Raw genomic sequence first — 12,725 nt, forward strand, 5'->3', positions numbered from 1 at the left:
TGTCCAGCTCCTCACCCCTGTAGAACACTGCATCTCCCCAGTGTCCAGCTCCTCATCCTTGTAGAACACTGTACCTCCCCAGAGTCCAGCTCCTCACCCCTGTAGAACACTGCACCTCCCCAGTGTCCAGCACTGTAGGCACAGGTCCAGAGACAGTGCCCAGTCCTGGTTAGACCGCCAAAATCCTTGGGGAAAGAATGCACTGCCATTTCTGGCCCCCTTTGCTTTCCATGCTCACCAGGCTCGTGCTGTACCACCTGGCTTAGCCTGTCTACAAAGAATGTGGAAGGGCACACACGAGGGAGGGTTGCCATTGGAAGAAGTATTTGGTTGTGTGTGGAATGGACACTCCCCAAGACAGATGTCCAAAGGGAGGCCTGTGGACATCCTTTGGGATGCTGCCATCTGCATTCTTCTCTCTGTTCCTGAAGACACTAAGTTCATTCTACACCAATGCTTTCGGGTTCCTCTCCCCAGAATGGCCGCCTCCTGAGTCTTCCATACAGTATGTTAGAGTGGTAAGAATGTTAGTAGACTTTTTTTCTTTTCTACTAAACCCTGTTTATAATGACAATAAATTGCTTTCATAAGTTAACGATATGAGGCTATTGAGAATATTGCATCTAAACTCTTATCTCCCCCTGCCCACCCTGGGTCAAGTTTATGCTAAGAACATGGCTGATGTTCCTTCTCTTCACCTGGATCTAGTTACAGTGTCCCACGAGGGCTTCTGGGGATTGGTCACAGCACACTCCAGGGGCACCATGCCTTCCAGAGCTTGTGCCTGCGCTCATTTGAGAGATCATCACACTATCCACCAGCTCCTCAGAAAACAGCAGCGTAAATGGTAATTGGCTGTTATAGCTGAGGTGTGGCCTCTCAAAGACTAAAGACCTAACCCTGGATGAGGGGAATGTTCCTACTTGGAAATAACCATTATGCTGAAATCAAGTCAGAACCAGGCCAGCATATGGTAAACTCTAAATCCAATGACTAGTACCCTTTTAATAACAGGGAAATTTGGGGGTGGGAACGAGACTCAGTCAATAAAGTGCCTACTGTATAGCCATGAAGACCTGAGTTTAGATTCTCAGCATTTATGGAAAAACATGGGCACAAGCAGAAAGTGTCTGTGACCCTACTGTTGTGGGTAGGCAGAGGCAGGTAGGTTCCTGAAGCTCAGCCAGCCTAGCTGAAATCAGGAGGGAGGGCCAGGAACAGCAGCACACAACTTTAATCCCAGTGCTCCAGAGGCAGAAGCAGGCAGATGTCTGTGAATTCAGAACCAGCCTGGTTTATATAGTGAGTTCCAGTCCAGCAGGGCTATATAATGAGGCCCTGTCTCAAAATAAATAGATAGATAGATAGATAGATAGATAGATAGATAGATAGATAGATAGATAAGGTGGAAAGTGATCATTGAAAACAACTTAACTTGACCTTTTGCTTCACAGGCACATATGTGCAGGCACACACACACAAACAAATACACACACACCACACACACCAGGGAAATTTGTGCACAGAGACACCAAGGAAATATTGAAAGGGAAGCCACGTGGAGACTAAGGTTAGGCTGGAGTGATGCAGTTAACAAACTGAGGAACCGACGCTGTCAGCACAACACAAAATAAAAAGCAAAGGAGGAGACCCTGGTCCCAGGCTACCAGGGTCTGACAACAATATTTAAGGCACCTAAATTGTGTAACTTTGCAGCACAGACACTTACCAGCTGCCAAGTACTGGTCCCGGCATGGGAGGTTCTGGATGAACGGGATGGAGAAGATGCTGTCCCTGATAGATGACCCACAGTAAATATGGAAAAGGGAAAGGACAGTGAAGCCTGGGTGTGAGCTAGAGAAGCTGGAACAGAGAGCTGCTTTAGCCAGACTGACCTGGAAACAGTTCCTCCTTAGAGCTAGCATTTGAGTTGAGAACTAAACACGAAATATGAGTAAATGTGTACATGCAAGTCCGTCATTTTAAAACCTTCAGTGTCTTATCAAATTGTCTCTCCACTGGAACACAAAAATAAGCATCCCCTGTCACACATATGTGTCATTAGTTTTGCATCCTACACAGGCCTACTTCTTTGTGGTGTCCTCACGGTCAGACCAGGCCTCCTTGAGGACAGCGTCTGTTAGTAACACACGGTGGTGCCCTGGTGCTAGGGTGTCAGCTTAACTCTAGAGCCGGCTGGAGAAGAGGGGTCTGTATGTGCAGGGCTAAGTCCGAGTTCAGGCGCTTCTGGACTCTGGGCCTGTGGAAAAGATCCATGATTCTTGGCTGCTCTGCTTCCTCATCCTTAACGTGGGAATGATTGTAAAGCTTGAGTCACAGGGTGGCTGTGCTGTCCAGAAGCCGTGCTGTAAGTAAAGTGTGCTGGGCCTACCGCACATCTTGGGGAAGTTGGCAGGGGAAACTTGCTTTTGTCTGAACTGTTTGGTTTTTAAAACAGGAATGCATTTGTGTACACTTTTTCACAGTTTTTAAATTGAGCTAAAAGTGCACAGAATACAATATTTACTCATCAATCACTTTTACATGTTCTGTTTGAGATAGTCTCCTGTAGTTCCATCTGGCCTTGAACTCCCTTTGTAGCTGAAGGTGACCTTGAATTCCTGATCCTTCTGCTTTTACCTCTGATGACAGGTTCACAAGGTGCACCACCACAATCAACTTATGCTGTGCTTCTGAGTGGGGGATGAGGGTTGGGGTAGGGGAGGGGGACAGAGGGGTCAAACCTAGGCCTGTGTGTGACCCACATCCTCAGTCTTTATGTGGCTTCACCTGGACTACAGAGCACTTGTGCTGTGGTACAGTCATCAGCGCACCCAATCTCCACAACTCTTATCGTCTTGTAAACCTAAACAAATTATACTGACTACAAAAATGAATCCTCATCCACCCCATTGCCCAGATCCTAGTGTCAACAACTTTCTGTCTTTGGGACTCTCATTGAGCTAGGTACCATGTACTAAGAGAATGCTTTCTCTCTTCTGTGACTGGCTTGTTTTGCTTAGAGTTCATTCATACAGTACTGTGTGTCAAGAAATCCTTGATATTGTGTTTTGTGTTTTGAGATTCGGTTTGACCATATAGCCCAGGCTGGCCTCAAACTCTTGGATTTAAGACACCTTCCTACCTCAGCTTCCTGAGTAGCTGGGGCTCCAGCATGCTCAACTACACTCAACTCGTCCTTCCTTCCTGTTTTATTATTATTATTATTATTATTATTATTATTATTATTATATTCTGGCCTTCCTTTTTTAGAAATCTTTTTTTTTTTAAATTTTGTTGACAGATTTTTCTTCAGGCCACCAGCTCACAAAAAAATGACACACAGACTTCTTATTAATTATGAAAGCTCAGCCTTAGCTTAGGCTTCTTTCCAGTTCTTATAACTCTAATTAACCCATTTCTATAAAAATACCTGCTGTCATGTGACTCATGGTTTTTACCTCTCCTCCTGCATGTCCTGCTTCCTCCACATCTAACTGTCAACCCCCCTTTCTTCTTCCCAGAGCTCTCTCTGTTTGGAAGTCCTGCCTATACCTCCTGCCTAGTTATTGACCATTTAGCTTTTTATTAAACAATCACAGCAATATATCTTTACACAGTGTAATAAAATATATCACAACATAATTTTTATTTTTGTTTTATATGCATTTGGTGTTTTGCCTATGTGTATGTCTGTGTGAGGGTGTTGGATCCTGGAGTTACAGACAGTTGTTGTGAGCTGCCGTGTGGGTGCTGGGAATTGAACCTGGGTCCTCTGGAAGAGCAGTCAGTTATGCTCTTAACCACTGAGCCATCTCTCCAGCCGCAGCCTTCCTTTTTAAGGCTAATAGTTTCAGTAAACTAATTACAGCTTCCGTTTCTCAACCCACTGGCCTAGCTAATGTAAATTTGTCCTGATATCTTCAATTCCACACTGTAGGGGCTAAAATCACTGTTGAGGTTCTTCCTGTGGCTAGGAGCAAAACTGACCTCAGTCAGCAGCCCTAGTGACCAGCAGAGACTCTCTGTTTAGGGTCCTCTCACACACAGGTGTCAGAGATGGGGCTTTCCATTTCACACTGTCTAGGCTTCTATGTTTGCCAGTCCGAGCCTGCTAAGCAGCTGAAGATCTCTCCTCAGATCCCTGAATAACTGTTAGGACACGTGGTTGTGTCCCATAGATCCTCCCAGAGCTGCAGACACCAGTGTGGTTAGCTGTGTCCAGTGGGGAAGGCCTTGGGACTCTCAGGTAATCCATACAGACCCTGGAAGAAATTGTAGCCACGTTTCAGAGTTCTTCAAACTTTTCTGTTCTAAGAACAGTTTCATTTTACTAATGAAGAGAATAATGAAGTCCTAGTCAATCTAACATTAAAACTCCTAACTTCTGTCTGATTTAAAGTCCCCCTCTCTTTTTGTACGACCATCAGCTCAGAAATACGGGGACAGGGGCTTCACCTCATTCCTAAGTGTTGTTTTGGAGGCTACAACAGTCATGATTCTCTGGAGAAATAGAACCAGCCAGATATATAGAAATTCATGATCAGAAATTCATCCATGTGATTATGGGGCCCTGGGGTCCCACGATCTGCCATTGGCAAGCTAGGCACCCGAGAAAGCCAGATGTGTGGTACAGTTTGAGTCTAATGCCCTGTGGACCAGAGGATGTGATTCTCAGTCCAAGGGCAGCAGAAGACAGATGTCGTAGCTCAATAGACAAGGGAGATTAAGTTCTCCTTTGTCAACTGCTGGTGCTCTTCAGCAAAAGGCCATTTGTTCTGGTCAGTGCATCAAGCCCAGGCTAATCTCTTCCCAAATCCCCTCACAGAAATACCCAGAGATAACATTACAGCAAACGCCTTGGTACCCTGTGATCTACTCAAGTTAACCCCTAAAGAGAGAGCAGAGATGAGGAGGGTGGTTTAATGGGCTGTGATGCCATTGGTACATTGCATTTACAAGCTGGGGTCACCCGATCCCCAGCACAGGCTCTCTTTCCTATAGACAATGCCTCCTCCAGTTCTCAGCGAAGCTTTCTTTCTGCCTCCCTGTCTTTTTTTTTTTTTTTTTTTTTTTTTTTGCCAAAGTTGGTGATTCCCTCATAAGTACCCCTATCTTCTATGGGGTTCCCCCCCCCCCGCAGCTCACAGTAAATACGCAAACGTCATGTCTCCTGCTTAAGAAAGCCTTCACTAAGTGTGCCACTAGACAAGGGTGGCTCCAGGCACCCTCCCCAGGCAGAACTGCTTCCTGTGGCCTCTGCCTGGAAGACCCCTCCATGACCTCCTTCCTTAACTGGAGGAGGAAAGAGAAGTCAGTCAGGCTGGGAACCTGTGCTGGGTGGCAACAGTTTCCAACGACCTCATGACCTCTCTTGTTCAGAAAGGAACCTCTTGGTTTCTGGTGGTGGTTTTTTAAATGCATATTAATTGCACAAAATCATGATCTGCATTGTGACATTTTAATACATGCACAGGATGTACTTTGATAATATTCTCTGCCCATCTTTTCCCATGTCTCCTTGGTCCCCTCTACTTTTCGTCTTTCTTTGTGCCACACAGGAGAAGAACACGCAGAATGTTTGGCTGATTCAGGCACATTTCACTTAACATGATGACCTCCAATTCCATTCATTTTCTGGCAAACAGTACAGTTTCATGCTTTATGGCTGAATGATGCTCCATTCTGTAAATGTTCATTCATCTGCTGGTGGACACTCAGGCTGTCTCTGTAACTTGGCTGATGTAAATAGGGCTGCAATAAACATGATTATCTCTATCGTAGGCTGACTTTGACTCCCCCGGGAGCAAAAGTTGTATAGCTGGGTCACCTGGGAGTTCCACTTTTATTTTAAGAAATCTTCATATTGATTTTCATAATGAACTAATTAAAATCCCCATCAACAGGGTATAAAAGCTCTTTTGGTCTCCACATCTGACAGCATTTGTTGTTTTGTTGGATTTTTTTTTTTTGTTTTGTTTTTTTGAGACAGGGTTTCTCTGTGTAGTCCTGACTGTTCTGAAGCTTGCTCTGTAGTCTTGAACTCAGATTCACCTGCCTCTACCTTCCAAGTACTGGGATTATAGGCGTGTGCCACCACTGCCCAGCTACAGCATTTTTGTTTTGTTTTGTTTTTGTTTTTTGAGACAGGTTTTCTCTGTGTAGTTTTGGTTTCTGTCCTGGATCTCTCTGTGTAGGCCAGGCTGGCCTTGAACTCACAGAGATCCGCCTGCCTCTGCCTCCAGAGTGCTGGGATTAAAAGCGTGCGCCACCACTGCCTGGCTAAAATAGGCCCTTCTCTCGCTCTTTTTTTTAAAGATCTATTTATTTTTATTTTATGTACATTGGTGTTTTGCCTGCATGTATGTCTGTGAAGGTGCCAGATCCCCTGGAACTGGAATTACAGACAGTTGTGAGCTGCCATGTGGGTGCTGGGAACTGAACCCTGGTCCTCTGGAAGAGCAATCAGTCCTCTTAACCCCTGAGCCACCTCTCCAGCCCCCTTGTTTTTGTCTTTTTAATGATAGCCATTTTGACTGGGGTGCCATGGAACCTCAATATAGTTTTGACTTGTATTTCCCTCATAGGAAATGTAAAGATGTTGAACGTGGGTTGGCAAAATGGCTGAGTAGGTAAAGGCACTTTCTGCCAAGCCTGATGAGCTGAGTTTGATCCCTGGGACCCAGATGGTAGTGGGAGAAAACTACTGAAAATTGTATTCTGACCTTCACAGTGGCAAATACACATTCATCCACAAACACACAAATGTACTAACAGATCTCGAAGGTGTTGAACTTTGTTCATATATTTACCATTTGCATTTCCTCCTTTAAAACGTGTTTGTTCAGCCACGTGTAGTGATGCTTATCTGTAGCCTCATCACCCAGGAAGCTGGGGCGGGAAGAATGCAAAACCAGTCTAGGCTATGTGGGAGAGACCTTGCCACCAACAGATGGGCCAGGTCTGTTCAGCTCATTTGCTCATTCATCACTCGGATCGAGCATTCCTTTGGTGTTCCACTTTTTAAATCCTTTCCCTGCGCTGGAGGAGGATTTTCTCCCATTCTGCAGGCTGCCTCTTCACTCTGCTGATATTTCCTTTGCTGGGCCGTGCAGGCCCTGCTTTCATTGACTCAACTCCATTTGTCAGTTTGCTATTATTTCCCAGCCGTTGAAGGCCTATTCAGGAAGTCGTTGCCTATGGCTCTATTTCCAAATGTTTCCCTTGTGTGTTCCTCCAGTAGTTTCCAGGTTTCCCGTCTTGATCCATTTTGAATAGATTTTGTTTTTTAAATGGTGTCTGGGTATGTAGCTCAGGATGGCCTCTAGCGCACTATATGGCCTAAGACCGATTCAAACTCATAGTCTTCTTTGACTCAGCCTCCTGAGTGTCAGAATTACAGGAGTATGCCACCATATCCAGCACTAAGAGTTGCTTTTATACAATATGTGAGAGAGACAGCTCTAAGTTCAGTCTTTTCTCTACGGAAATCCAGTTTTCCAAATACCATTTATGAAAGAGGCTGACTCTTCTTTAATATGTTTTGGCTGCTTCATTGAGAATTAGATCGCTGTAGGTAGGTACTTGGGTTTGTTTATGAGTTTTCTGCTCTTTTTCCGTCGGCCTCTATTCCTGTTTGCTTTTCTGTTGTGATAAAAACATCTGACCAAAAGCAACTTAGGGGAGGGAAGGGCTTATTTTACCTTACATCTCCAGACACCAATCTATCCCTGAGGGAAGTCAGAGAAGAAAACAGGAAGGCACTGAAGCAGACACCACAGAGGAACACTGCCTTCACCTCACTCACTGGCTTGCTCAGCTCGACTTCTTACACAGCTTAGGTTTATCTGCCAGGGATGGTGCCGCCCATAGTGGACCCTCCTCAACAATTACCAATCAAGATGATTCCTCGCAGACATGGGTACAAGCCAGCCTAACTGAGGCAACTCTTCAGTTGATATTCCCTCTTCCCAGATGACTCTAAGTTGCATCAAGCTGACAATAAAAACCAAACAGTGCATTGTGTGCATGCCAAGGTGACACTGGTCTTCCTCTTACAGCTCTATGGCATACTTTAAAATCAGGCATTACAATACATCCAGCATTGCTCTTTTGCTTAGAGTTACTTTGGCTTTTTGAGGCTCTTGTGCCTCCATGTGAATTATACTTTTTTTTTCTAGTTCTGCAAATTATTGGGATTTTGATGGAGATTTCATCAAACCTGCTAAGATCACATTTAGTAATGTAGCCATTTCACAATATTAATTCCACTGATTCATGTCATTCCATCTTATGTCTTTTCTAACTTCTTTCTACAGTTTTCATAGTTTTCATTGGAGAAATCTTTCACCACATTGGTTAGGTTCACTCCTACATGTTTTATTCTTTCTGAGGCTATTTTGAATGGTGCTGTGTTACTTATTGGTGTCTCAATGAGTTTGTGATTGGTACATTTGAAAGCCACTGGATTTTTGTATGTTAACTCTGTATCTTGTTATTTGACTAAACTTCCTTTTGAGGTCTAGAAGGTTTTTGATGGACTCTGTAGGTCTTCTATGTTTTAGCATCTGTGAGTAGCAGTGTCTGACTCCCTCCTCCCTCGTTTCTACCCCTTTCATCTCTTTCCCATGCTTTATTACAGTGACTAGACCTCAAGCACGACACTGGATATTAGTGATGAGGCACCAGCATCTGTCTTATCCCTTATTTTATAAACAATTTTTTTTCAGTTAAGGACCAAACCCAGGCCCTTGCGCTTGCTAGGCAAGCGCTCTACCACTGAGCTAAATCCCCAACCCTTACTCCTTATTTTAAAAGACCTGATTGTAAAGGTAATACTTTCAGATTTTGCCCATTCAGTGTGATGTGGTCCACAGGTCTTCATGTATAGCTTTTATTGTTCACTATATTACTTGTATTGCTTTGCATATGTTGAATCATCCTTGCATACCTGGAATCTGATCTTTTTAAAATATTAAAAGGGGATTTATAGAGATATCAACAAATACAATGTTTAATTTATATGCTATGATCTTTCTAATGTATTGTTGAGTTTGGTTTGTATTTTGCTAGGATTTTTGCATCTATGTTCATCAAGTACATTGGTCTGGAGTTTCCTTTATTGTCACGTTTTGGCACTAGGTCAATGTTGGCGTCATAGACTAAGTTTAGAAGTAGCCACTCCACTTCTATTTTATAGAAAGCTTGAGGCACATTGACGTTAGTTCTTCTTTAATAGTCCAGTAAACTTCAACAGTAAATCTTTCTATCCAGGGATCTTGCTTGATGAGAGACTTTTAATTACTACTTTAACCTCATAACTTGTTATTGATCTATTGAGGCTTTCTCCACTCTCCCGATTCAATTTCAGCCGATCATACGCACTGAGAAACTTATTATTTCCTACCTGATTTTCCAAATTATTGGAGTGTGAATTTTCAAAATAATTTCTAGTTATTCACTGGATTTCACTGGCGTCTGTTGTAATACACACACACATACCCTTCCAACACTTCAACTTGAAATATTCATTTTTCACTGAAAATAACCCATGACAACATACCCGAATGAATTGAACTTGTTTTGAACTTGTTCCTCAATTTGTCAGTCAATCCAAACACATGACTATGCTTAAACATCAAGCTGCGTTGATGAAAACCTGACCAGCCCATGCTTCTGTTCATTAACAAATGCAACTTTAAAGAGTTAGTTTAGTTATTATTGTGTGGGTGCATGATATGTGTGTTTTGAGGGGGGCACATGCATGCTGCAGTGCATGTGTGGAGGTCAGAGTTCAGCATCCGGGAATCAGTTCTCCTCTTCCACTGTGGGTTCTGGGGCTGGAACTCAGGTCGTTAGGCTTGAGTGGCCAGCACCTTCATCCACTGAGCCGTGGTGCTGGAATTCATAAACAGAATCTTAAGGATTCCACTGAGAGCTTCTTTATCATTGAGAACAGGCATGTATGTCCATTATAAACCGAGAAGGCTTGGTACTTCATAGCAGAACTGACCACCAGCACATGCAGAGGTACTTTTGATGGTCCCTCTCGTTAAATAGAAACAGGATGATTAAAGGACCTTCTTGCTGATGCAGCAGGATTCAGCTACATCCTTCTGGAGAGGGGAATTACTTACGTTGATTTTCATTTTATGACCATCATCTGCGTGAACTCTTCATGATTCACTGTCCATCTCCATCAGCTTCCGTGTCTCTGGCGATTTCTCATTCCATTGGCTTTGCTATCGCATATCATCATGTGACATAGTTCTGCTGCACTGGTGTAAGCATCTCCATCATTGCCAAAGACTCTGAATGCCTGGAGGTTCTCTTCTTTTCTCTCTGTATCTTTTGCTTTTCCAGCTGTCATAGTCGTTAAAAAAAAAAAAATTCTAAGAAGTCCACGGTGCCATTCATTATCAGCATCTGCTTCCTAGATCATATCCTGCAATTCAGCCCCTCTTGGGTTTTGACCATGTGACCTCATGACAGTTGGCGGTTCCTTTGTGGCATCTGTACCATCGCTGTATTTTCTGGATCTGGAGAGAGTTTCTTTGTTGATTTCAGGCACCTTCTTCAGCCAGCTGATCAGCCCTGGAGATAGGGGAGGATGGAGGAGCTAAGTAAGAGTGAGGGCGGCTGTGTCAGCAGCAGGTGTATGATGGTGGACGCCTGTGATGGTGACGGGAAGACACAGGGTCAGGCTGTGTCACTGTCTTGTGTTGTGCTGCAGCCTGACCCCCAACAGCAGCACAGAGTCCCTGAGAATCCCAGCACTATTCCTTGTTGTTGCTTGTGGATGGTGGAGATGGAATCCAGGGACTCGTCAAGCACTCTTCAACTGAGCTACCCCACTCTTGAAATGACGACATGGCATTCCAGTGGCCTGGCAGAGAAACAGGGTCTCTCTTGGCATGGGGGCTTGATCTTGTGTTGGGTCCTCTGCTGAGGAAAGGCTACTTTTCAGGTCATCACAGCTCCTTATCCTTTTAATAAACTGCCAGGTTTGTTAGCATTGAGTTCTACTGTTAGTATTTATTTTCTGAGCTTTCAAAAATTATATTTTAAGTAATTTATTTTGTATATGTATATGTGTGTGGACCCACATGTGGAGGTTTTAGGGCAACTTAGAGGAAGGGGTTCTCCCCTTCCCATGTGGGTCCTAGGGATCAAACCCAGGTCATTAGGCTTGGCAGCAAGTACATTTATCCTCGTGCTGGCCTGATATCTATTTTTATAATGGAATTTCCCATTTACTCTTTCTGCTTGTTTTGCTAGATTTCAGTATGAAGCTGTTTCTCATTTTATGACATTTGGAGAGGCATTTCCTCTAGTCTGTTAGTTTGACTGGCAGGGGAACTTTAGGAAGTAAAGCTCAGCTGCAAAACAATCTTGGAATGATGCTTTATAGTGTGATAAACCTTTAACAGGATTCCTGGGTTTTCCTAATGTTCTTAACTGGTCACATTTTTTTGCTCTTTCTGGGCCATGTTTTGCAGCATACACCTTCCCAGAGACCCCTTCCTTTCCTTGTAGACTCTTAGAAGAATTACCATGAAGTAACACACAGTGATGCTTCTGCCTTGCTCCCCTGTGGCTTCCATAACACATTCCCAGTGAGGGCTAAAGGCAGTGGCAATTTGCTTCCCCCACGGTTGTCAAGGCCAGACATGCAAAGTCCAGGTGTTGAAAGGACCGGTTATTCTTTTTCTTTTTTTCTTTAAACTATTTTGGTTTTATCATTACTTATGTATACATATGGACCTCTGCGTGAGTATATGCCACATGTTTTTGGATGCCCAAGGAGACTAGCAGAGGCCACAGGAACCCTGGACCTGGACAGTTATAGACAGTTGTGAGTCACCTGATGTAGACACTTCAAACCAAACCCAGGTCCTCTGGGAGAGCAGCAAACACTCCTAACCACTGAGCCATCTCTCCAGCCCCAAGGCTAGTCCCTTCTGGGGCTCCAGTCTGTTCCCACCTCTCTTAGCTTCTAGTGGCTCTGGAATTTCTTAGGGTTCTCTGACATGCAGATACATCACTGCAACGCCTGCCTGTCTTTACAAACCCCTCTACCCCTTGTCTCCAATCTCCTCTCCTGTATCATATAAGGACAACAGTCATTGGACTCGAGACCTCCTTGAAATTCAGATGCACCCATAAGATCTTCCACTGCACCTACAAAGACCTATTTTCAAATAAGGTTACATCTACCAGAAGTTAGGAAGTGGGCATATGTTTGGGGGCCTGTTGTAGTTTGACTACGAGATGTCCCCACAGGCCCATAGGTGAACACTTGGTTCTGAGGTGGTGGGCGATGTTGGGAGGGTCTAGGCACTTCAGGAGGAGGCGGCTGGCTGGAGGAAGTAGGTCACTGGGGGCAAGTCCTTAGGGACCTGTTTTTCTTTTGCCTCGTGTTTGCCATGAGGTGAGCAGCCTCTACCACACGCTCCCTGCCATGATGTACTGCCTCACTACAGGCCAGAAACATGGGGCTAGGCGAGCATGGCCCCAATCCCCTGAAACTGTGAACAAAACATGCCTTCCCCATTTTCTGAATCACTTTTGTCCTGCATGTTGTCACAGCAAGAAGAAAGCTAGCCACTGAGGGCTGCTGTCCGACCCACATGCGTTTGAATTTAAAAAAGAGCCAGGGACCAGGGGTACAGCTTGGTCAATAAAGTGCTTGCCACGCAAGCATGAGCACCTCAGTTCAGATCCCC

Source organism: Peromyscus californicus, unplaced genomic scaffold (genome assembly GCF_007827085.1).
Source record: "Peromyscus californicus insignis strain IS unplaced genomic scaffold, ASM782708v3 Scaffold_11__1_contigs__length_118956290, whole genome shotgun sequence".
Taxonomy (NCBI): domain Eukaryota; kingdom Metazoa; phylum Chordata; class Mammalia; order Rodentia; family Cricetidae; genus Peromyscus; species Peromyscus californicus.